Source organism: Vanessa tameamea, chromosome 12 (assembly GCF_037043105.1).
Source record: "Vanessa tameamea isolate UH-Manoa-2023 chromosome 12, ilVanTame1 primary haplotype, whole genome shotgun sequence".
Classification (NCBI taxonomy): domain Eukaryota; kingdom Metazoa; phylum Arthropoda; class Insecta; order Lepidoptera; family Nymphalidae; genus Vanessa; species Vanessa tameamea.
The window spans coordinates 4,173,177-4,201,143 of NC_087320.1; the positions used below are offsets into that span (position 1 = coordinate 4,173,177).

Genomic DNA, 27,967 nt, shown 5'->3' on the forward strand with positions numbered 1-27,967 from the left:
TTCATTAGTTCACATATTGTTAGGCCAATAAATTAAATGATCCAGGAAGAATATAATAGGAAAAGATTTATGGCATGCACCGAGAAGTTTTATCCGGTCGTTTTTTAGGTACGTTGCGGTGAAAATATTTATTATAAATACAAAACATATATAAAATTAACGTCTAAATAAAACTTTTAATTTGTTTGGAGGTTTTGGCAGCTCTTAGTTTATCTCGAGGTCGGCCCGACTGCGTAATGTTTTACGGTATGGGGCGAGACAATAATGGCTTGCTCATAACATTACTCGTCCTCGGCCTCGTACCATGCGACGGCTCAGACGGCAAGGATTTGGACAAATCTACTTAGTTTCGAAGTAACTATTTCGTGAATAAATTGATGAGGTTATCATGGTATAGGCTATTAAGAATAATTACGTTTAGTTCGAAAGAAAGAGCATTGATGATGAACTTTTTAAGAACTAATTAAAAGTGTAGCAAGGTATTAAATCACCTGCGTCACTTCTCGTTACCATTTAATTTACCGTATTAAGCTTTAAATCCACATGTACTATACTTAAAATTTAACTCAGAGGCTCGTTAATTCCAATCATGCGCTGTTTATTCAAAAATTTGTTTGTTCAAGCCTACAAACAATTTGAGATTGCGGCGATAAAAATAATGCCTATCATTCATTCAGTAGACCGTCTCAAATTTACATAGAATGAGATGCGCCTGCGCCTAATTAGACAGCGCATTCGAAACATAAGTCATCGTTGACTTTATGTCAGTCTTCATGTGAGTCTCAACGAAGACAGACGTCACACTTGTGTATGTTCATGTTATTTTCGTCTTTGCATGAATCTTACGCTGGGATTGACACTATTTTAAAAAAGATTTATAACGGGGAACTGTAAACTCTTGAATGAAGTATATCCGTAATAAAATACAGGCTAGATATATTAAAATGTCAAAGTCGTGCATTCAACAATGGACTATTTTCTTGGCATCAAATGTCACAGTAGAGCTTTAGTGTAAATCCAAAGTTAATATAATATTTGATTTAAGAAACTATCTGTATTATTATAGTTAATTGAGTTGATTTATTATTATTTTATTATATAATTACATTAGAAATAGATTAATATATTATTGAGGTAGGTTCATACACGAATGCAAATACCTCGTGTTAAACATAGAGGATTGAACTCATCCTTTAATAGCAGACGCAAAAACTTCAACGCCTATTAATAAAAAAATATTAGACGAAATACGAAAAAAATATATTAAAAGTTGCATGTGAAGAACCAACAATTTATCAAAATGTCAAAGCAATTTACATTCCAATTAGGCAAAACAGTCTAACGTTGTAATCAGAGTTAGCATCGCCTACTTGAAACTATCCATAAATATTGAAGCTACGAATCAACCGTTCACAAAAACTGAACACATTTATATAGAGACTAGTTCCTGTGACTTAAACTAAATTTAAGATAAACTATATTTAACGATGATAAAGACAGACAAACAAATAATCAAACTCACTTACTACCTTTTCAATATTAGTTAGGATGGCATTTTTAAATTTGAAAGATTAGATAAAAATTACATATCGTTAAAAATATATTAACATTATAAAAGACCGTGAAATATTCGTTGATAGTCGTAATAGGGCGTACAAAAATTATATTGTTCAATAATACTTAGATATTTTATAAGAATCTATTATAATACAGGAACTTGATGCTGGGCTAAAGTCTCTGCTCTCAAGGATCAAGTTTTGACTTGAAGTATGTAACTTTTGTTCATAATAAATTAATGGATCTATTATTAATATATGAAATAATTCTTCACACTAAATATCTGCAATAAAAAATACATACATTGTGTTTTAAAAAACATATACCATGCCTGATTTGGTTGTTGTAATATATATAAGTTAATTATAACTATAACAATTTTATTATGACTTAAATTATGTCAACGAATTGAGAAGGAAATCTGCGCCCTAAATGCTTATTATGCTCAATTTAAACTACAAGATTGTATTGAAGAATCCCATAAAGTTTACAGGAAAGACTACAATATATTAACTTAAGTATATTTATTTAATAATTTTTAAGCTCAACGTATTATTGCAATATAATTGACTTTTGACCTTTATTACTCTACATTTTTATGTAGGTACCTATCTACCTATGTATATAAAATAAGTGCTCAAAAAACGAAAGTAAAAAATACTAAAAGTAAATTTACTTTGAAACAAAACCGAAAGCTACACACTTGATTGATGGTTAAAAGGCAACCGTCACAAATTAAAAAAAAATCAATCCAACGACAGGGGCGCAGCGGAATCATCAATTAACTATATTTCTCTGAGGATTTTACAAAATTATGTTAACTCAAAGCCACTAAGTAGACACGATCACACTAGAGAGTTTATGAGCCATTAATAGCCTACATTACATACAAGTACCTATTTATGTGCAGGCAGAGTTGCGTGAACAATTTTAGCAGCGGTATAATTAATTAGTTGATCCTATGTGATATTTAGATTTATGTCCGAGGGCTTACGGCCAAAGAAATGCTATCAATGTATATAGGCTTTATAACGGAGTTAATATGCTTTATGGATCTGGACTTGTTTTGAGTGTTAATTATTTATTTAATGAAATTAGATAGTGACTTTCCTAATTAACGGAATTATTGAAATTTATCGACGCTAATATAGATATTTAATTATGTTAATTAAAGACGGTGCTTTTGTATCGAGATCGTTGACATTTCGTATTAAAAATAGATTCCATATTAAATACAGATAAATGGATTTTAAATTAATATTATCAATTTTGCTAGTCTATTTAGCCGCCTCCATTTGGCCCGCTGTCCCATAAAAAATATATATTAATTAGTAGTTCGTTCACAGCGCAATATTTATGTCGTACCCCAGAATTGAATACGACTATATTTAAAAAAAGGAATACAATGTGATCAGTTCGATTTAATATTAATATTTACGGATGCGAGAGAGCCGAAACCGAAACAAAATTTCGCTTGATTTATCCATACTCTTTTACACTACGAACCGAAGGGAGACCTTCGGAAAATTCCAAGTTTCTGTGGCATATAGTTTAAGCTATGCGCGATACTCACACGATTCTTTTCTATATAGAAAAAAAAAATGGTATAAAAGTACATCGGGAGAATAATGTATTAATAGAACAATGCAATTAATACAAAATTAAATGAAAATGTACGTGCGTGTGGAGTCGCATAAGTTGGGTTAAAATGGTCGTTGTTTCTTCGTATTAATAGCGTTGAAATTGAAAGTAACTTCTGTTTAATTATAGCGTCTATTTAGGTCCGCGACTAATCAGTATGAAGAGCGAGGTCTCAGTACGAGGCACTTAGACGAGTTTAGTAATTGTTAGCTGTGATAGCGATAATAGATAGTGATCATAGTAATCGACTTAGTTTAATATTCGTTATATTTGAAAATCTGTAGTATATTTGATATTTTTATCAAATTATTAACGTAAGTTCAGCCTCGATTAATTCTCGATATATTCCTGTTTTATTCTGTCCGCATCTAAGACAGTTGATTCTTAGTTTTATATATCAAAATCTTAGATTAATTATACTCGTATATAGAGTGTCACACTATAAAATAACTAAAACATACGAGTCCACTTTATTATCTTTGTGTGCGTGACGCTTGATAATCTCCAAACGTCATACTGCTTTATTAGTGTGCGTGTATATTAAATACACGCACATTAATATAACTATAGTTAAAAATGACCAAAAGCTATCGGACATTTTTTTGATTTGATAGTTTCCATCAACACATATATATAATCAAAGACCAATATCATCGAATTGAGATCGACATTTTATTTAATCAAAACTTACAATACAGATATTTTGATACCAAAATTATGTATATTTTGTATGAAGTGTATCGTTTAATTCGGTAATACTAAAACCGAACCGATGATACCGACATACACAATTACTATCAGCAATAAAACCATTATTGAAAGTGAATTTAATGTGTTCCTTTAAATGATTATAGGCTAAAGTAACTAATAAATTTAATAATATCTTATATCAGATATTATTATTTATAATAACTAGTTTACTACTTACTATGTTTATTTTAAATATAGGTATTATGTACAAAAGTCGTCACAATGGTCAGTATTTCATTTTGATTTATATATATTAATCAATTATTCAATGTAAATAGCTATCAAAAATTTTGATTTAATCTTTATGTATATAAATCTTCTGAACGCATATATGTAACTGAACTGTTCCTAATCAGTTCTACCAGTTTCAAAGATTTTTTTGTGCGTGTATTGGGACCCTCGATGGTTTGGATTGGAACTGTTAGGTGGCAATGCTATCGGGAAGTAAATAAAATAAAATAAGACGTATCTCTTAATCACGCATATTTAATTATACCTACCTATGTATATTGCTTATTTTGGGTTAAATATACTACATTATTTGTAAAGACAATTAGGTATATGACTGGCGTCGAACGGCGAATAAAATAAAAATATTATTTTCTAATATTAAGTGTTGTAACACCTATATCGATATAATTATAGATAACATAACCATAATTTTTTGTATGTGTTGTGTTTGTTGATATTACATGGTACAGTGGAAAACGCGTGGATTTTAAACACGAGTTGTAGAACGATTTAGAACCGAATATTTAAGATATCATATTAATTAATTAAAAAATCTATGATCACCTAACACTTCACTACTACTATTCAACCTTTAACAAATATTTTTACATATATGTAGCCATACCTGATTATGTAAAGATATTTGTAATAACATGTTTTGTACAATTCTCATAATATACATAATTGTTTATCAAAATAATAATTCTGATCTATTTTAATAACATAAATCTAATAACAATTAATTAAAGAGATTAATTTAGAGTATATTACACCAAATACATCATTTATAAGATAAATAGTAATATACGACTGCTATGTATAATAGGTAGTGATAGTTTTTTTTTTTAAAGGTCTTAATAACAAATGTCTAAGGTGTCCGAGCCGCGGGTTGAATTACCTACGTCGTGGTTAATTGAAAATAATTCTATACTTTGTAGACTGAAAATATAATACGTATAAATAATCGTGTAAGGAGTCACATCACTAAAAAAGACTTTTTTCGCACAGTTGTGTTAGAAGCAGGCGATATTATGAAGGTTAGTGAGAGGAATTTGAGAATATTTTTAAAAAGAGCTTGATGTACATAATGTCGTAACATATTTTAGGGTTGACCACACTTACTTCCAAAAGAAACGAATACATCTGTGCAACAGTTAAACTTCAACCTTTGGTATCGCTTCATACCGACATCAAGAATGATTAAAAAAAAAACAAAAAAGAAATCCAATCTAAATGTTTCTATTGCAAAAGTAAACATTTCCTACTGTCTCTCTCAATAATAATTTTAGTAACTTTTTCAATACAATTATATATATTTTATTTTTCAATACTTTTATTTCACTTGGCTAAATATGTGTTCTATATCTTAAAACATAAGTGCCATTATCGAATAAAATGTTATGGTGTTAACATTCATAGTATGCGCTAATGTTAAATACAGAAAAAAACGTATTCTTGACTATTTACGAAATATATGAATATAATTACATCTTTTTATTTTATGTAAAAAAATACAAATGACGTAGGTTTACACTTCTACTGACGTAGATTTAACAAAAGGTCTTAAATTAGATAATGATTTTTTTTATAGTTCGTATATAAATCTTATTACGTTTTGAAATCTTCTTGAAATTTGAATTCTGATAACTAAATTAATAGGTACCTACGTCTAGATGTATTCAGATTTATATTTAAGAAAATGTTTATTACCAAAGTGTTCCTTTTCAAAGTTACGTACAATGAAAATAAAAAACAAGCGACTATCGCTCAGATTTAATTAGCGTTTATAATTAAAAATAACAAAAAATAAGTCAATTACTTTGTAACGGTTAAGCGCAATGTTAAAACCGTCGGTTTTTTGCAATTTCTATATAAAACATATTCAAATTATAAATGCATTGCTTTACGCTTCAGTGATCTTTTGTTTAAAAACAAGTTAAAACTTTTTCGTATTTTTAACATGCCAAACATTCCATTTGGTTTTGATAGTAATCACGAACAATGTACATTTCACCGTAAACTTTATTAAATTAAATTCTCTCATAAATATTAATGCGGATAGTACCTACAGCGCGTATACGAGAAAAGTATAAAAACGGATCTATACGTGCTAGACCACCTATAATAATAAATTGGATAGACGCGTTTATACATGCCTGGTAAAGTGGTAGATACCTATATCCGCACCTTGCACGCACAAAAAGTGGAAACAATTAAGGTAACATAATATAATAACATAAGAGCCATTTGTCAACCAAAACAAATTGCACATTAAACCAATACTGACAAAGATTAAATTCCATTGAAACGAATTATTATCGATATTGTTTATTGACGAACAGCACATGGTATTCCACGGCAGGTTTCTTCGCTGCGATGCATTTTCATAGAATTGCAAGCGTTTTTCTGACACCTTTCAATTGCGTGTATCGAATTCTAGAAAGCGATGTACACTTTTTTTTATTTTAATTGGATATGCTATATCAAATGTGATTTTGATATAATATTTCCACTCATGTCGTTATCGTGAACGGAACCAGCTATGATTCCTAGGTGTGACTGACGTAAGACAGCGTATTAAAAAAATTTACCCAATTATTTACGCCGCCGTAACCGTATTTATTGGTTTCCGTAAACACAATTTTTTATCCTCGCTTTCTTTCTATTACGAAGAATCAAATCAACTTTGCAAAAAATAGAACTTTGTTATGAGAATTATTCTTGACTAACTTATAGTTTTTATTATGGATTACTTGTTGCGTGTATGTTCAAGGTTCTAGGGGAATCCAATCTTATAATGGCATGCACTTGCTTGTTCTTCACTTAGTTATCGAACGAATCATTGATATCTTTAAAAAAACTTTGAGCACAGAAGAAGTTACAATTAGTGACGTAGTGCATATTATCCCAGTGCAATCATGGATTTCTTTTAATCGACGCTTATAAAATTACATGCTATTATTTTTTTATTGCGTAGTATAATAATGAATATCAATTAAATAAAAATAATTTATGTATTTTTTCTCTAACTGCACCTTAAAATGTGGTTTGAAAAATTATAAAACTTAGAACAATCATTTTAGGACGGTTTTATTGTTATTTCACACCATATCTTTCAATACTGGACATGCTTTTTAATCTAGACGACTAAATAATTCCTAGATAGTTACTCAGTTTCGAAACTGAACAGTCTAAGGTAGGTACGCTTATATAACGCGTGAATTATAAAATCAAAAGAAAATTCATATCACACGCTATACTTAAAAATTTCAGCTACAGAACTGGAAGTTGCCCGCAAATGGAATAAAGTAGGAGCATGAATAAGAAGAGGTTTTGCGGCGAGCGTTGTAACGAGACGAGGCAAGTTCTAGGAATTCTCGGAGTTGGGAATACTTCATGTTTTGAGAACGAACTTGAAGGTGCGGTTACAGTCGACTTACGAGAATATTCAATTAAAGATACGGCCTTATACGAGAACTCAGTCGCGTGTGGATTTAAAACTTTCGTCTAATATTGTTAGCTTGAATTTATGATACTATAAGTAACTATATCGTCAAGAGGATTTCCAACATTGATGTTATTAACATATGTTTATTTATACTGCTTTTAAGTGGCATGAACTACTATACTCCTAGAACAATCGTGTTATGAGCATACCCGTTTGAAAAAATAAGATAATCAGCACTGGGCCTCGGCTCGTGGCCCACATTATCATTGTCATAAATATATTCCAGAATATTACTTCAAATAATCAATATAACTTGCAAATAAACGTAGGCCGAACGGCTTATACCGCTTGATTAAACCGTATCTATTACATGACAATTAGTCGACATTAATTATTAGGTAATTTTTTTCTTCATGCTAAATGATTAAATTGATGTAAGTAAATAATTATGAATAATTGTTTATATTAAGCTTCGTCACAATTTTATTATGACAATACTATAAAATAAATTATATTAAACAATTATAAAAGTGTACACGTTTTATTTTCACTACGTATATTTAAGTTTTCTTTTATAGTCGGTCATCCAATTTAAACAAAAAATAAATGCAGCAATACAGAAACAGTTTCAACTGTTAAGTTTAGTTAATCATCGTTATTTGTGATAGCTTTACACGTTATGTTTTAATAGTAATTACAATTTCATAATAATCGTGTCATAATTCGCGTGTTTTAAAACCGAAGTAACAATAAGACAATGCTAGTCGGTACAGGTTCCGCTCCAGTTGTAACTGAACTCAAGAACTATTTAATATGCGAGAATAAAATACGTTAACGCGAGTTATTGGCTCAAGCCAGTGAGTGTGTAGTGAACCTTAATTATTTTTTTTTTTTAATTGTACCGTGTTCGTTGATTCTTGATTCTGTTTTTTTTTAAATTATGCACACACTTGTCGTAATCTTGTAATAATTGTTAGGTTAAAATGATATATTTTTTTAAATTATTTTATTTAAAATATCATCACGACTACTTGATGTAAATATATATATATATATATATATATATATATATATATATATATATATATATATATATATATATTTTAATATTGTGTTTCCTTATAGGAATAACTGAATTGTCATATTTTATTTCATGTTTGTTTTTATTTCATTCAAGATAAAAATTCTTGAACAAATATTTTAAGCATAAAACATTTAGACACATTTAAAATATAGTTTTATTATTATATGTATGTAAATATGATTCATGGGTATAATAAATCAAAACATAATGGAAATAAACTAAAACAAAGACATTGGGATTTTCTAGATGAATCATACCTAACTTTGTAGGAGCACATGAGATGTAAGATAAAATATTTAAGTTGGTTACTTGTCTAGAATACCATTTCTGATAAGCTATATAGCTTTGTTTCATAAACCCGATTACGATTTAATATAATAATTCTACAAATGCAAAAGTAGGTTAGATATGACTTAACAAATTTTTGCATAATGTTCTGTGATAATTGCGAATTTCTGTTTCGGATTATGTGAAATATATCCGTTGTTATTAGTTTCAGAAACGTTTATTGAAATTGTTATATTTAAGTCATATTTCTGAAGCTAAGATATAACAATATTTTAGGTAACATTTATAAGCTTAGCAATTATATATGTATGATATACGTATAAATGTACTTAACATGCGAAACAGATTATTCCCAAGACACATTGATATTAGCATTTCAATTAAAAAGATAAACAACTTTAAATATTTATTAAGAAAGTATGTTTAAAGTAATGATTATAATCATACACTTACTGTAAAATTACGGTAACTATTAGTACGGCTATACGCACTAACCGTATTTTCATTGAGGAACAATTATATGGACATGCGATAAAATTTTCACACGATTTTTAGTTTCCCACAAGCGCACAATAAGGGCGACTAAAAGTGAATTGAGGAATCACTATGGCTCACGTAAGTCGTTTGGAGGTTACTAGGCTTACTTAAGACCGGTTTGTCACATGGCTGCAAGCACGTGCGGCCTCCAGGAACTATATAGCCATAATAAACCATACGTTTATACCGACTTATTCAGTTAGGATTTTAACGGTTCGGTCGCGGTATGCTTTCTTCGAATGTCCGTGGGTCATATGAAAACTCTGCGAGACTTCAACGGAAAATATATTTTAAGAAATTGAGATATTTATTAAAATATTATATGGCTACTCTATCGCTATTTTAGTCGATTTAAATAGATATTTAATATGTACAATTATTATAAACTAAAAAATCTGCTGATCAGTTGTTACTACTTATTTACAAATTCAAAAATACTACATACAACTAAAGAAAAGTATATATAAACCAGTAACTTAGCGAAAAAACTATTAAATCGTCATTTAGTTAGCTATAACCGTTTCTAAGTGTCTTAGAGGAATATACAATGTCTTTAATTAAACGAATCAACTTTTGAGAGTATATTTTGATCAAACTCGGGAACAGAAGTTCAAAGCCGGGAGGCACGCACGGGGTGAGGCAACCCTCACAAAGTTATCGCATTATTCAAGCGAACGCGACTCTTGAGTAATTTTGAAATATTACAATTTTCGAGCCGCACCACCACACTCCTTCGACGGACCGACAAAGTTTCTTATGTATAAATAATAAGAAAGTACCAAGCCACCCTTCGGGGCTTAACGAAATTAGACAAACAATTTAAACGATTTTTTGTATAAATTTACGTTATCTTATATTTTTGAAATACAGAATACGTTTCAAAAATTTTTTTAATTTATTTCCTTTTTGTTTAAAATGTAAACATTAACATTTCTAGTCATTGTAAAGACGTTTAAAACAAGTATCATTCATCGAAACAAAAGTCAAAGAAAATAAAAAAACAACACGAATAGAAACATGAAATCGCACAGAAGCAATTGAGAACAGTAAAATAATATATATTCTAAATTAAAACAATAAAAATCTCAAAACATGTGTTCAGAAATTAGATAACAGTAACGAATTATTAAACAAAATACAGCAATGTCTAACAGCGACCGACAAAAAACGGCAAAATGTAAGCTTTTGTGTTATAACGTTGAACAATGCAAAGATGCAAAATCAACTGAGCCGTTATATTTACAATTTTCTCTCGAAGGTCCGTTAAGTCGTAAAAAAGTAAAGAACGTACAACAATAGAAGTGTCCCGTGGTAAAAGAATGTGTTGCACAAATCGACGCAGGCATTGTCAATTTTAAACAATTCACCTGCTTACAGGTAACGAATTATTATGGTAATCAATTGTACAATGAATTTATGCGTCGATAATATTTTGAAGAATTGTGGCCAAAGTAACATTATAGCACCTTGCGTTTATTTATGGCTCTATTTGTGAGGTTCATTACAAAAGTTCGTTTCCGTGTTCTTTATCTAAAAATACTATCATTCGACAAGAGAATTTACTGCTCTCAGGGAACGTACGAAAAAAATGAAGCTTGCAAATTCTTAGTATTATTTCATTTTAAAATAGAGTGATATTTCAAAACGATTAATTCACAATAGATAAAATAAATTAGCTGTAAACGAATGCATATTGATTTTTTTATGAGTAATACCGAAGCAAATACATCGATTTGTCGTATTATCGATATTACAATAATCGAATAATTAACACTTTGTACGCGAAACGAGTTATTGAACAGATGCGGCGAGTTTATGATGGCTAATAGAGTTTATGGCTTTTTTATTGACATTAATGTTCTCTTGACTCCGGCGTTTACGACCGGCTCATTCATTATCTGAACTGAGGTCAAAACATCTTTAAATCATAGACAAAAATACGGACAAGATTGATTTGAGCTTACCAAATACAAACTTATGTTTATAAACTAAACTATTCAAATTTATTTTAATGCAATCAGTGTGACATATTATACTACATACTAATTAAGCTACATAAAATGTTTTATTTTTTATTATTGATATAATCTTGTGTTTTGAAAATAAGGTCTAAAGATATTGGAATATAAATATTTATTGAGTACTGTTTTAAAAAGTGGATTGTAATTAGTAATTAATTAGCATTTTTTAAATAAATAACTTATAATTCGTTTTCATACATTACGTCGTTTTATAATAAGTAATAATTTGAAAAATTTCCATTATAGTATAAACGATTCAATGATGTTGTAACATACAAGGCACCAATGAGAATACAAACGACGCGTGCACCCACACCGTACAATTTATAGCCTATAGGATAATTATGCGGATTTAAAGCTGAAGTGCGGTGCTTTACGGTCCGGTTTACGGTTCCTCACGGTTTCTAGCGATAAGCCAATTTGCGTTTTGTTGCCGGACCGGTGGGACGGAATCCCCGTAATATGCTACTTCGATCTAAACAATCGGCTATTTGCTTATTCCGTCCGACACGGGGACGATCGGTGACGTTTGATGTGAGTGCAATTTGTCTCTCGCGACGTGTCTCAAGTAGATATGATCGTGAGGCGATACTTGCATTTTTAACCATTGATTTTTTACGAGTACCGCGGGAGGTAAGACGTTCACCTGTTTGTGCGCATGTTTGACGCTTCGAATCGATTTTTTTGTCGAAATTAAAAATTCGATAGCGATGAGTTGCCGCACGTGAGCTGCATACGGAGCTCGATTTAACAGTACAAAGTTGCTTTATTTATAGACATTCCTGTTTGTCTTTAATTTATTGGCGTCTTACCATGCCTTTTCGTATGTGGGTATGTCCGTATCATTTACTTTTAAAAAATCAGGAAGTTGATTATTGGTAATAGTATTCTAGTTATGTTGAAAAAGATATTCCTTTGTTTCGTTTGAAGAAAATCTTTACAATTAATCATTAAAAAAGGTTATTCTACAATTTGCCGCATCTAAATGGTGTGTTTCCCATTTAAAATAAATATACGATAAACAAACATGAATTTTAATCAAATTCGCTATAGGCAGATGCTCTTGTGGACTTATACGGTAATAACGACTGCCAACCGGCATCATTGGCACTTGGGACCGAACATATAAAAGGAAGAATTGTTGGAATCACTCATTAACTTATTAGGATGATAATTTATTGGTTCCAAGACAATTTCATGATATCTATTATATTTATCTATTTCATAACTATTCTACTTTTAACTCAAAACTATGTAGTTTATTAAAAACGTTTTTATTTTTCTTTTTTTTTTTCAAATAACTAATTATATTAAGAAAGCTTGAACAAAACATTTAAAGATTTATTACCTGAATAAAGTCTCTATTTTCAATGTAAAACATCAATCATATTTATTCAAAAGAAGTCGCACATTAATCATTTTTTAATAATACGTTTAATAGTAAAAGTTTTATTTTTTATATAAAACTCGCTTAGCGAAATACGTACTTAAGCGGAATAAACCGATGAATGGTATAGATGCACGCAATACTTAACTAAATACCACGTCATTCAAGTGTATTTCGAGTTTTATTTTTCCACATAGTTTTGCATTTTGATTTTATATAAAACCAAGTGCTGTTAACCGCACAATAACCGTTATAACTTATATTTCAACCTTAAAATTGACTTCTTCAATAGTTGAATTTACAAACACTGTAGTAAGAAGCGACACTGAATAATAAGCTGAGATTGAGATCTAACAGAGGTGATGGGAAATAAGACGAATATGGCTATACGCATGCGCAGAATTTCAAAGAGAGAATTGCGCTCGCGCAGTCGTCGAAACACCATGAACTAGTTTTTTAACTAGTCTTGAGGAAGTTCGGTCAAGGAATGATGGGCTTGATAAACTGGCCTATTCACGTTTTTGTCTTAAATCCGTTTATAAAAATAATGTGTCTACATTTCAACTTGTTTTACACGATTCATTGCGAGCTAGCACTAAATTAGATTGACACTTTAAAACGTGTTGGCACAATGCTTGTGATAATTTTCTTAACGATGTGTGGGAAGAAGTAACAGTGATGATTACATTTTTTATCTTTCGAATTATGTAAAAAATGTAAAAATTCATATTTCTGATGTCCATGTTCCACCAAGAATATTTCATTGGGAACATATTTCATACATTCGTTTTTAAATTAAAGGACTCTCATTATACAATATTTTTTTTTTAAAAATGATACCTAAGTAGGTACGTTGTATATTCATGACATCATATACCTACCTACTACATATACTACATACTAGATATGTGTGTTAACTGTTTCTATTAAAAATTAAAAAAATACCATATTGACAATCCTATCTCCAAAAAATATACCTACTTCTAGCTTAATACTAACTACATAATACCTATTCTAATGTAATTGAGAGGTAGTTCTATTATAACTTTGAAGTATTACATAAAATTAATTATATTTAATTTTTTAAGTAAGAAACTCATTTTATTTATATATCTATCTCATTTGTCTGTTTTATGATAGAAATAACGGATGAACTCTTCAAATAATTTTACTGGAACTTAACACTGACTAATGAGGTTGGCTTCAAAAGTTCACAAAATATTGTAGAGATGTTTGATAAATTAAATAAATAATTCTTATTTATATTATTAAAAGTTATTAATAGTATTATGTTTAGATATTTAACAAAAAATGGCACAATGTTTATAAAATTAGTTTTTTTTATGCAAGTGTTATACATGATTATATTCAATCTTCAGAAGATAAATGTAATGTATTAATTATTATTTATGTTTGCCAATTAATAATCAATAAATAATATACTAGTCTGAGCTTGAGGTGATGTATAAAGAATTAATGTGTTGAATCTTTATAATACTTAGTGTAGGTTTAAAGCTATAATTAACAAAAACAAGGTACACTTAAAAGATGATAATTTTTTTTCTTTCTCAAAGCAAACAATTCAAGCCTTTAACTTCAAAGCATAATTGCATTTATCTAGTCTTGGAATTATAGGTAAAAAAAATTTTGGAACGTTCAATTTTATCAGAAAAAAAGGCTAAAATATATCATGGATCAAAATTTATTCAAAACAAATGATGTCTAAAAACTTCTGATACTACTCTTAAAGTACAATAATAATTCAAAAGAAAACAAAAAACGGTAAAAACGTGTGATATTAATTTACTTATTATAGATGTAATTGTAGAAAGAGAACTAAATATTAGAACTGGCGCCATTAAGTTATTATTGTAAATATTAAAAATATTTTTAAACACATTTTGCAAATAAATACCTAACAAAGTACAAACTTGACTAAATAATATACAACCTTTTTTGTATTACTAACGAATTGTTTTTACTAGTTCTACAAGCTTACTACAATTTTTGATTACTAATTACTTCATTTTACCAAATACCTACAGACATTCCCGACTTTATTACTGACATTGTAATGTTACATAAAATATGTTTTTAAGATTTATGTTATTATAATTACAACGAATATAAGTATGCCCATTGTACTCCATGAATAAAAACTTGGATGTCTATTTAATTTGACATACCAATATACCAATTCCTTATCAATGACATTCCAAAAGTAATTATTTTTTTTATCTATTTAATGTTTGTTGAAACTCGATAAGGTCTATATCATCTTCCCAATTGGATATATGTATATACTTCTTATCAAACCTTTTTAATAGATTCTTAACCAATACCTTTTACTTATGAAGTACTTAAGAGTAATGAATTTGTTTTTGAAAACAAACGAAACTGAACTGTATGTAACTGATATAAAGTAGTTATTTGGTATTAACGCATCTACAGTAATTATGTGTATTTTTAATTGCTACTGTAAGATGATAATGTATAGGTAACTTTGAAATCATTCTAAAGTAATTAAATGATAAGGATTGAAATTTTAAGTAAATGAAATCTACATAACATGGTTGGAAAAGGTGAATATTCTATTTTGTACCTTATGACAAGGAAATAAGTACCTTGCTTGTGCATTCGTATAATTTGAGCAATTATCTATTACCCCAAGTTAGTTGGAACTTTTCATGATGAACTCCCATTAGAAGCCCGTATTACATTTCAAAAGAGTTTTTTTTTTTTTAATTTTACTTATAACCTTATTTGTTTATGAATAATTTAAAATACAGTATTTATGTTTCGGTGTGCCTTGAGCACACGTTATGAAAATGATCAATTAAATGAATATAAGATTGTATTTACAAAGTGTAAGCTATTTTCTAAACATACTGTTATTCGATTACTTTAACAGCGGGCGGTTCTATTTATTACTTTAGAGTAGGTTCATTTTATTAGATTGTTTAACTTCTAAACTTATTTATAAACTGGATTAACGACTTGCAGTAATGATACGATGAGTTCTAAATCTATTACGTTTTTATATTAATTGATGATTTTAATTAAAACCTACAAATATATTACTTATTAAAATACTCATACAAGTACTACCCAATTTCCTAATATCGTTATGATAGCAAAACAAAAATCGCTACTTTTGATGCATCGTAAACGCTTCCGCCATTAGTGTAGGGCTATTTATTGCTAACGCATTGAATTTAATAGGCAATTACAATCATTACCAAACATCATCATACGGCGAACCGTCGCCGTGGATAAGTTTGTTTAGTAAACAAAACTTGTTTCGGACCCTTTACTCCCAAGCGGGTAAAGTTGGGAGCTATAAATCGGCAATAAACTCACCTTAAGCGGAGCGGCCGCCGTTCGCCGTCGGCAAACGGGGTCGCGGCATCCCGCTTGGTAAAAACTTCTTCACAAAACTCACAGTTCTACCGAATAAAAGAGTTCCGAGAGTTTCACTCGTCAAGTCACGTGTCAGCGTTTTAGACAGGGCATGAGCGCAATACGTAATGTGTCGGACGCACGTGGGTAAGCGGTGCGAGCGACCGTCAGGTGCGGAGGCGAGCACGTCGTGTTGTTTATGGCGCGGTGTGTTACGCAACGCGTAGTCGCCAAGGCGCGCGTCAGTAGAGTGTGCCGACCGATGCTTTACGAGCGACGCCGCACCCCCCGCCAAGCGACGCCGCACGCCGCGGCGCCGCACTAAATCTGCGACCAACAGAAAAGGACACCACCACCCTCCGTTAATCCGACACCATTGATGTCCGAGAGACAACGTTAATCGGAGCGATTAATTGAACGGTCCGTTCGAAGCGCGCGATAGAATTGTATCGGCCGTGGTCGCCCGTAGCACGGCCGATCCGAGCAAGTGCGGCGTCGTAAAGTTTCTTGGTGTATCGTTCGATGCACCAGACGTTGATAGCATAACGCGCGACAAGCAAGTTGCTCTACTTGGAAAATATATATATCAAATGATTTGGTGATTTTAAAGTATGATCTGAAATGTAGATTAAATTCAACTTGGGTATTCATTTTAAGTAAAAACTGAAATAAATTACCTACTTCGAAACAGAAATAAGCAATTAATAAATGCCTAAAAAGTTCAACTGTACAAATAATATGTTTGAGTTTATGATTATATACAATAAATAATTTACACATTTATCCAGGCTTTCTCTTGTGCTCCGTTCATTCGCGCAAAAGTAGCAAAAATATGATGCGCATGCGCAAGCACGTGCTTTATATATTATAAAAATATTGGAATTGTAATTATGTTAATTATACCTTTTATAGTAAGCCATAATGATATATTAAGTAAAAAAAAAAATACATTTATAAAACTCATTCATATTATATGCTTTACATTATGTTAGATAGATGTACATATATGTAATGGATAGTAATAGAGCTAAATTTTTACCAACCTTTGCACTTTCGAGTAATTTGTCATTTTGCACATGAAGTGAAACCCAATGACATCACTATAATTAAAAGAAAAGGCCGCGATACTATACGCGTTACAGTACTTAATGTATACATATACCAAGCACTGGTATAAGTGTATATTATTATAACCACTATACAAATTACTAGCGATAAATACTTTAAGACAACCGATACAAAAACATATTACCAGTAAAAAGAAGCCGCCATTATATTTACTGTAATTACATTCATAAATACGAATAGGTAGGAAATCTATTTAAAGATAATTTTTACTTTATTATAACGTGTTTTAGTAAGTTTTTTGTAAACTGTATTTTATTTTCATTCAATAGCTAAAATATATATTATGTCTTGTACTGAAATGTAAATAAAATAATATCGAATAAAATATATTATCATAATCATAAATATATAAAGGTACAAAAAATAATTTATGTTTTTATTAAGAACTTACGTTAGATATTTCAAATTCAAAATTAAATAAGTACCTATTGATTTTTTGTATCACAAAAAGGTATTGTATTGTTCGGTTTTTAATTAATTTAAACAATTTATTGAAATGTGAATAATTAAACCAATGGAATAATTAATAGATTACAAATTACCAATTACACAGTATTGCATATTTTTGTAAAACTGTTAAATTTGAATAAAAATATAAATAGTATAGTTTAAATAATATAATATAATAAATAATATAATTTAAATATAAAAAATATCGTTTATTTATAATTTTATTCAAATTAGTTAAAAGTTATTGAAACTTGTTATTCAAGACAAAGATATTTCATTTAAGTTAAGTGTGAATATGAATTATTGGAAATACGTATATTTAACAAGATTTAATTCATTTTATTTTTCTTATTTAATCAATTAATTGGTAATAACTTATATAAGACCTGCTATATCTGGAGATTTTATTACCAATCCATAATATCATGATAATAAATTCGTCAATCATCATAATTAACGTATTAATAATAAAAGAACAAAAATATGGCTAAGTAAAAAAACATTAAAATAAAAAGTGCCCAAATTCGAAAATATAATAATAATAATAAATTTAAAAAAAATGCTAGATTTAATGTATGTAATATGAATTTTGTGAAAATTGTTACCTTATACTTTTTTTATCCAAATTTAAGTCAGCAGTAGATAAAAATATTTGATACCTGTACAAATACAATATTATTACTAAAGGTTTAGGCAATAAATTGAGTCCACCAATGAGAGCGTTATTTTTGGTCGCCATCTTCTTATCCCCACCAATGTGGATGCGTTGAGATGAGCGTCAGTCTCATCTGTCACTGTCGCAGCGCTGTTGTGTCATACCTTATGGTGTAAATAGTTTGCATATACTTTTGAATTGTATAAAATTGATTGGTGTTATCGAAATTTAAAACTCTGTAATAAAGTTTTATGTGTGTTATGATTATGATTATTTTACAATATTTTTAAAGTAGTAGTAATAAAGTAGTTGGGTTGCTACTATTAATTATCAAGGAATAATATTTCCTCCTAATTAAGTGTATATTTTTTTATAATCAAATTAATATGTTGGAATAGTTTGTGTGCTAAAGATTAAAAAAAAAATGGTGTAATAATGACTGTTTCATATAAAATATTTTTACAAATAACTTTTAAGTAAGCAAAAAATATTAGATATAAACAACAATCTCGGTGAGTTCCTATCGCTGGGTACACTCAGGTCTGATGTATCTATTTTTTTCCAAGCCATTGGAAACAAGTAAACAAGTGCCTTTAATATTTCTGAATGTAAAATAAAATTTGAAAACTAAAATTTGACTAGGAGTATAGAAAAATAATGATAATCAAATAAAACTTGCTTATATTTGTGCAGTCGTTAGTTTTATTTCTCATTTGTACGTAGGACAAACATGAATTAATAGTTTTGTTAACATCAGATGTATAAGCGTATTGTTTATGAAAACTCATAATTATTTACGCATCCATTATGTTACCCTTCTGACATATATTTAATAATTTACAAATAAAACAAATATTTTAATAATTATTATTCTAGTACATTCATTCGTAGATTAGAATAATAACCGAAGAGAAAATCTCAGACACTGGATATTTTAAAAAGGATACTGGAGTATTTAGTACACATCCGTCCAACGATTTTATGGTACATTACATTGAAAATATAGACCAGGTGCTTCATGTCACATCTCAAATTTACCAATTCACTACACCAAAATTGTGTTTAGAATAGAGTACTTTTAGATATAACAATAAAGTTAAAAAACTATTAATGCAAAAATAGAGCCCTAAAAATTTTTTATAGCCGAAATAAGTTTCTCAGGTTTTTGTTTGAATCTGCCTATAATTATAAGCAGATTCACTACCTCAATATATATATTTCTAGCTCATATTCGTAGGAAGGTACTATAGGTACAACGATGCTCTACTGGGCATCGTTTAAATATGATCATTGATCATATACCTATGATCATACTTAGGTAAATTCTTGTGGAAAACGCTGCAGCTTAAGAAGACCATAACGCAATTCGTTAAAATGTTGCAATACCATCAACTGAGCATTGAGTAAGGGTTAGAATTTTAATTTCTTTGATATGTATCTTTGGTATTTTATCACTTTTCGTTTTAAGTACTATAAATAAAGAGCTTATAGCATGAATCCATTCTCCAATCCAAGCACCGCAAAGGAGTACGGTATAAGTATCATCTCTCTAATAATTATGTATTATACTATTTGTATCAAGAATTTCATGTATCGAATACAAGTGTTGAAGCAAAAATAGCCTTATAATAAGTGTGTTTAAGTGACGATGTTCATTAACCTCCAGAAATAGGAAAAGTCCAGAAATGGAATTCTCTTAAAAGTTGAAGCTCTATTTTATACTTTGTCGTATCTCAAATGCATAATGGCGATACATGACCTTAACAACAAAACAAATAGTAATCCTTTCCAAGATGCAACTTTCATTTTACCCCCTCTTGCTCGAATTTTTACTAACGACAAAAATTAATATCCTTATTAGAACCAATTTCTATGTTTCTAGCTATAAAAGTAAAGATAACCTTCAGCCTATTTTACCTCTTTACCTTTGAACTACAGTTCAATGCCATTGGTCTATCTGTTTTATAAACTCAAATGTAAGTAGTACATACATGTTTTTTTTTTTATTTGAAACTTATTTTCAATTCAACTTAATATCAATTTTCATGACCCCTAATTTAAAACTAATAGACAAACCCACAATGTCGGTATTTACAAGATATTCTAAAAGCCTTATTTAGTAAAAAAACTTACAATTTATTTTTCTCAATTATTCTCTTTAGTTACACGTAAAGATTACGATTATGAAGAATTTTACCAAATGGTTCTTGGAAGTTTTAACTTGTAAGTTCGGACCTACCCTCGAATCTTAATATTTGGTTTACATTAAATTAAATTACTTGTTTCTCATCTATGTTTTTTATGATATGAAAATATCGTTAATTTGATTTGAGTTATAAGTTCTTGTTTTAATAAAATAAAATACATCAAAGTAGAGCATCTTTCATGTCATTGCACAGTACATTTCGTTCGCCACATTCCTGAGCACGTTTGAAGCATACCCCAAACAGCTGATTTTAACGATATACTCTCGTCTCCTTTATCGCACAGTAAAACAGGCAATAAAACAGAGAAAACTATAGTTTATGTGCTCCCTCTCAAATCGCGCGGATGGCGTGCGTAACCTACATGCGGCCATTTCGAGATTTACGATCTGGGAATTGCGAGTTGGAAAGGGATGAAAATATTACACTCTTTGCCGACGGTTAACTTTAACGTAACGGACCTGCTGATACACCGAGGACAAGGTTTCTACAGTATATGCAAATTTATTAGAACCAACTCCAGCAAAATTCACTAATAAATAAATACATTCATATACACTTCATACAATTATAAATACTTTCTTATTCTACATTACTTCTATAATCTGTGAAATTATAAAATTGCTTTAAAAAGTAGAGTTTCATCTGAAAAATAACGATATACACGCGCTTTGAGTCGCATACTAGCTCATTTCATTACATCTGTGTGTGTAAATTAAACTATCCGCTTGGGACTGTTGAGCGTATAGCTTTCCCTTTTGTTTGGCAGAGTTATGGGCGAGTTAGAGTGAGAAGTCGTAAATCGCGGCATGCGGCCTGAAGTGACATGTTTATGGGCGGGGAGCGCGTGCAGCGTGGAGAGGGTACGGCAGTCGCGAGCATGGCGCCGTAGTAGCGGAGCTAGCAACTATGAAAATAAATAAATAATTTAAAATAGTAATTAAAAATATTCAATTTTTAAGTCGTTTCTTTATCTTGTCGATCGAGTTTAGTGTTGATTTAATTTTTTCTATTCGGTCTTTCGTCGATAATGTTGGTAGAATGAAATAAATTTAATTAAAAATAGAGGTATATTATCTTTATCAAAATTACGGTATTTTTTTAAAGTACTAAATCAACCTAAACTAATCGGGAAGTAATTACAAGAGCCATTACTAACTAAAACACAATTACGAGTCTTATCTTAATATCTTTTTACAGTCAGTAGCTATCATAATTACTCGTGTTGACTGGTACTCCTTACTTTATTAAAGTCATTGAAGCGAGGTTCTACAGGTGGCGACTTAGCGGGAACAGCCCTTAATCCAATAAATTAAAGGCCCACTTCACACCAAATTCAGTTTCTAGTTAAATGACTTATGAACGTAGATGTAGGATGAAATGTTCAACTACTGGAAGAGTTAGGCTTATATAAATATGCTATTTATTATATAAGTTTTTATATTTATTTTATACACATTAATTATTAAGGCATGAGACAGGAGAGGATCAAGCGATGAATACCTACTATGAAACTCATATCTTTGGTTGTAAAAAACATACTAATAATGTTTTTTTTTCTGTTTGGTAACTTATAATTAACTAAATGTAGGTATTATTTATAAGACAGAATAGTAAAAATCTTAACATACTCATGATATAAATATCTTTGGTTTTATACAGATCATGTAATTATTAAAATACTTTTTAATAATATATTACGTTTGTACCGAAATATAAAGTTTATAGATAGGTACACTTCCACTTAATATATTGAAATAGGTAAAATATAGTTATAGAAATAGGTACTTTTTTAGTACAATGTTTCAAAAATCCAAGTTTGCATCAAATTAACTACCTTTTCTTGCAAATGGGCCACTTGACAGTAAGTTGTCACCACTGTCCATAGACATTGCGTCGTAAGAAATTTTAATAGTTCCTTACTTCACCAATGCACCACCAATCTTGGGAACTGTGATTTTATGTGCCTTGTGCCAATGGGTACTGGCTCGCTCACTTTTCAAACTATAACACAACAATACAAAGTAGGTATTGCTGCTTGGCTAGAATATATGACGAGTGGGTGATACCTACCCAGACGGGCTTGGACCAAGCCCTACCCCTAAGCTGCAAATACTACTAATAAATAAAAAAATGATATGCATTACTTTTCATACAAAGGCGACTTTACAAGTACAATGTAAAGTATTGTTAATACTTCAATTAAATGGGTATATGAATAGTCAATTGAATTACAGATGCAGAAGACTGGAATGAGTCATTGAATTAAATATCTTTAAAGAACTAGAGTTTATTTGGTATTATTTTATCGATGTGGGTGTTTAATATTTCTAAGTACATTGTTGTTTTCGAGTTTCGACCGCCTGTTTCGCAACTGAGCTGTTTGTGGCTGTGCACAAATTTCACCTGTCATACTAGAATGCAATTATAAAAAAAAATAATAACTTTACCATAAAATATATACCTAGTTTAATCTTTGAAAAGCGAGGTATGAAATTAAATTAAATTTCGAAATGAAATGTTGAAATTGATTTGTTATCAATTTAATTCCAAAGTTTGTTTTTGGTGTGGATATGACAATAGTTGAAATGAAAGTAGAGTTCAGAATCGAACCTGCAAACTTACATGCTCTTGGTTGCGGATTGCATATTGGTATAAGTACGTTTGTAGGGTTTTCAAAATGATTTCACCAAATACAAGTTTGATTAAAAAAATCACTTGAAAAATCAATAGTGCTTGTGTTTTTGATACAAACGGTCTCGTCAACGTTCAGTTCTATTCTATTTAAAATTAATTATGATTTACTCATTAACTACCCATTCGGGCTTCGAATGGATATAATAAGAGTCTACTCAAAACGTTTAAATTGAAGGATAATCATACAAAGATTTTATTTTAATTTTTATTGGATCAAGTAACTCCCCAGGCATTCATATACAAAACAATTCGACAAATTTAATCTATTCAACAAACAATGAATTAACTTATGCCTAAAAAAAAAACTGGACATCTTTTTCATCAGTATCATAAATACACAATCTTAATATATTATACTTGTAAACTCACACATATAATAGTTGGTTTTAGACTTGGAAAATAATCAAGTGAAAATATTTCTAACTATGCCAATTCTATAGACCTCGCACGAGCCATCAATTTACTTTCCGTTCTATATTCATATGGAAAACCGTTTCCAATACAGTGGCATGGTATTCCATATAACAAAAGAGACAGTATGGAGTTAATATGCAGATTAATATACTACAAGTGTCCTACCCCGGCCCTGTTCACTAATAAGTGATTCCACTTCAAGTCACGATGCACATGCGTTCCTTCGATGGAAAGCTAAAAGAATGATCTACTCATTATCCCTGTCTCTTTCTCACACATAAACACGTCGTTAAAGTGTCGATAACTGTAGAAAAAAAGGTGTGAAGTTTGATACCGAGATATTAGTATGGGAAAATATACGGCTTATTAAAAAGAAAAAAAACGTCAATGTTTTGTGTATAAAGTCATTAGAGATTTAGCCTTGGGAACGATCAATCCATTATAATGGAAAATGTACGAAGCAATTAATCAAAGCGTTTTACTTGTGTCTCTTAACCTTACAAAGGCCTTTGTGAATATTTCTAGACTAAGCTATAATTGAAGATTTGCAATAAGAGTTTGTTTTAGTTTTATCTACCTATTTACGCATAAATTACTTGACATCGAAAACGTCTTCACATTAAAAGAAAAACTATTGCCGCTTCGGGCATTCTAATAGGCTATTAATAAAATTCAGCGATGTATTGAATTATTAAAGTATAACTTAAACACCCTGTAGGCATATCGGTATAAAAAAATAAAGATTTATTCACATCGGATGTTGTGATATGAGCTTGTTTTAGAGGCAATTTTTTACGCAACGATATTCAAATTAACCGGACGACATTTGACAGTAAATTATTACCAGTAGATATTTAAATTATTCATATAATACTTTATATTTATTTTTCAGCCATATTAAGACTTATATTAATATAAGTTTTAACGTACATACAAGTTGCAAGAAAATGTGAGAATATTTTTATCCTTTTGAATACAAGACGTAACACACTCGTAAATATTATTAATAACGCTAACATAGCAAACCAAGCTAAAGTTTCATTCGTTCACAAAAGGAGAACTCCGCTCCATGTAACCTATGCATCGCCATCTATCTTTTTCCACAAAAGCCGGACATTATTGTTCGGTCCAAACACTCCTAAATCTTCGGAAAAGTAATATATTTTCGTTTTGCCCAGTGCGGTGTACGGTACATAGACGCCAGTCAGTACGCTCCGGTACTTTTCTGTATCTACTAATGTTTTATACATCGCTCGTGTTCGCAGTAATTCTTTGACGCCAGTCGTCGGTCCAGGGCAATGGAAAAGAGCACAAATTTTTCTCTGACCAGATCGTATTTTCTGTAACCTTTGCCGTTTCGTTTAGGACGGTTTTAAGCAAACACCGCGATTGATGGGCGCAGTGTGTCACTTTGCGCGGAGTAAGTTCTATTTAGTCTAAACAGATATCGAAATTTCTGCTTTATTATTATTAATATAAGGTCGTTTTTGTAAAACCACGATTTCATTGTTAGGACAACAACTAAATATGAATGTCAGTGCCATCAATGTGTCGCAACATTATTTTAACACAGTGAGATTGTTTCATTTACGTTTTAATTTTCCTTCCTTCAAACTTACAGATAGAGTGCCTACCACTCTATCTGTTCTTTACATACTGTAAACTAAAACATATTTTAAGCAGCATGAATCTATTAAAATTTTTCTACGTGAGATAAAAAACTTACTTAAATAACTCGAAGCGAGTTACTATGAAATAATTAAAAAAATATTCTGTTCTCGTAACCATAGCCTTAATCTGCCTTCAAAAATGATTCTGAGTATTATGTAATGGCCGCGCGTAATTTGAGAATAAGCCCCGTAAAGCAGCGTCAAAATATGTAAAGATTTTTATCTTTTCCGTAAAACGGCTTGGGAAAAAACATAAAGAAGGTGGTGTCACCTGATCCCGACAGGCGAGATTTATTGGACTCAGTGTGGCCGTGGCCTTAGGTCGGGACCCAGAGTTATGACGCTAAGAAATAATTTACCTACATGTGACAAGAAATAAAAGGACCGTGGATAATGATCGCGGATGAGTCAGTTTTTTTTCGACCGAGTTCCTCTTTCGAGTTTGTGATACTTCGTTTTTTGATACGGTTCGTTGATTCATTGTGATGTATCCAACATTTTAAAAATACATAATATGTTTTTTATTTAATTTACGAGATCTTCTGTCGACATTTAAACACATGTTTGATCTAAGAATAAGAATTATGGAAATTTGCCTCGGTGTAACTTGTTTACATTGAAATAAGTGCCCGTAGCAGCGATGTTAATAATTATTGCATTTAAAATACATATCATGTTAATTTAGAGACAATTTTAATTATTTACTCGTTTAAACATAACTTTTTTTCAGAATATTAATTTAATTGACTATATTTGCTAAGAGCTAATACTTAAATAATCTCATTACAATGTAGAGACCAAAGAAAAAAATTATAGAACCTATAAACTTATATCCAAGTATCCAATACAGAGCAACGTTGGTCCAATAGCCATAATTTTATGCGAGCAAACTTGAATCTTATCCTCGTTAACATAAAACACGTTTCGTTTTTCTTTCGGATTGAGATACATCATCGAGGTCGGTAGATGTAGGAGCTCAAGTTAAGTGGAAGAAGTCCCTGAGAAAATTGGCACAAGTGGTTTTAGCTACGTCGGGAGATCGGAGGGTGCGGTTCGGAGAGGGGGGACGAAATAAAGCGTAGGCAAATTATAGACGAATCTTCTAGAATTAATTAATTAAATATAGTACTGTAATGTTTACTTAAAAGTTTTGTTTCTAATAACTTAATATACCTAAAAACTTTATCTTTATAAAATTTTTTTTAATTTAGCTATGCTACTAAGAAGCTAATTAAATACGCTCCTTCGTTAATCATAAAGCAAGTTGTATAAAAATATTAATAAGAGTTAAAACTTGCGAAAATGTTGTTTAAATGGGAACATTTCCAAATAATATTTAACATAAAGTGTTAATGTCACAATCACATATAAAAATATGATCAATCTTTAATCTTTAAGTGTGTGTAGTGCAGGTTGCATTTAAATTAAGGTAAAAATATTAAACCGGTTTTTAAAAATGACTAAATTTGCGTAGACCTAATTAAATAGTTTGTCACATCTAAGTACCTACGCTACTCTATGAGCCTCTTATAGGGGCGACCGTCGAATGTTCGCCCAAAGATAGGGCTCGCGACAAGACGTATTGCTGCTTACGAAAAATTTTCAACAGTAGCATCTATCGGATTGGCCTCGAACGGAAAATAAGAGGGGACATTGGCAAATAAATGAACGCTGTAAATTTCCCTATGACAATAATACAGGTCAGCGAAGATTCGTTTCTGAAGATAGCCGCCATTATTAATGTAAGAAAAACAGTAAAAAGGCCCATTGGATATAAAAGGATGAAGTGATTGACGAAGTTTCGGTCGAACGACACGATTATTAGTTGTTTGACGTCCTATATAAAAGTCATGTGTGAAATATTTATCAGTTTCCATATATAATAGCTGTTCAATGGATGTTTATTGGGTGAACTCGGACGCTATACGACTTTTATTTCTTTATAAGAATTTCCGCGTTTAATAAACGAGTTCGTGTTTCAGATGATTTTTATCGACTGGTTTAGTTACGTTTTTATTCACATGATTATAATACTTATAAAAAAAATATCAATCGACTTGATCTATGAGTCGTATTAAATTAATAACTTTTTCATGACCTCAATTCATGTATTTTATCATCGTAAGTAAAACAGTTGACGTCGAGATTATAAAGAACGATATGAATTATGTTTTCCTTCTTAGTAATTAATGATGTGTCGCAATATTTATACAAATTAGATACAAAGTACTTGAATCAAATAAAACTTTAACAGCAACGACTTCAATTAATAATCCAAATCACACGTTCGGAGCGAAACCGTCGCGGATTTTTCTTCAAAATTTATGTCCTCTGCCTTCGTGGAGGGAGGAGGGGGTTGGGGGGTCGCGACTTCATTTCGCCCACGTCGTTTATCTTGAGAAACAT

General features: G+C 30.4%; 1 protein-coding gene across 1 annotated transcript in view; it reads right to left on the minus strand.

The window, feature by feature from the left end:
- Positions 1-16,810, minus strand: part of LOC113392927 (homeotic protein antennapedia-like) — a 164,688-nt gene extending 147,878 nt beyond the window's left edge. The window contains exon 1 of the mRNA XM_026629554.2: positions 16,305-16,810. The gene's annotated coding sequence lies outside the window, so the exon portion shown is untranslated. The remainder of the gene's footprint in view (positions 1-16,304) is intronic.
- Between the last annotated feature and the right edge of the window lie 11,157 nt (positions 16,811-27,967).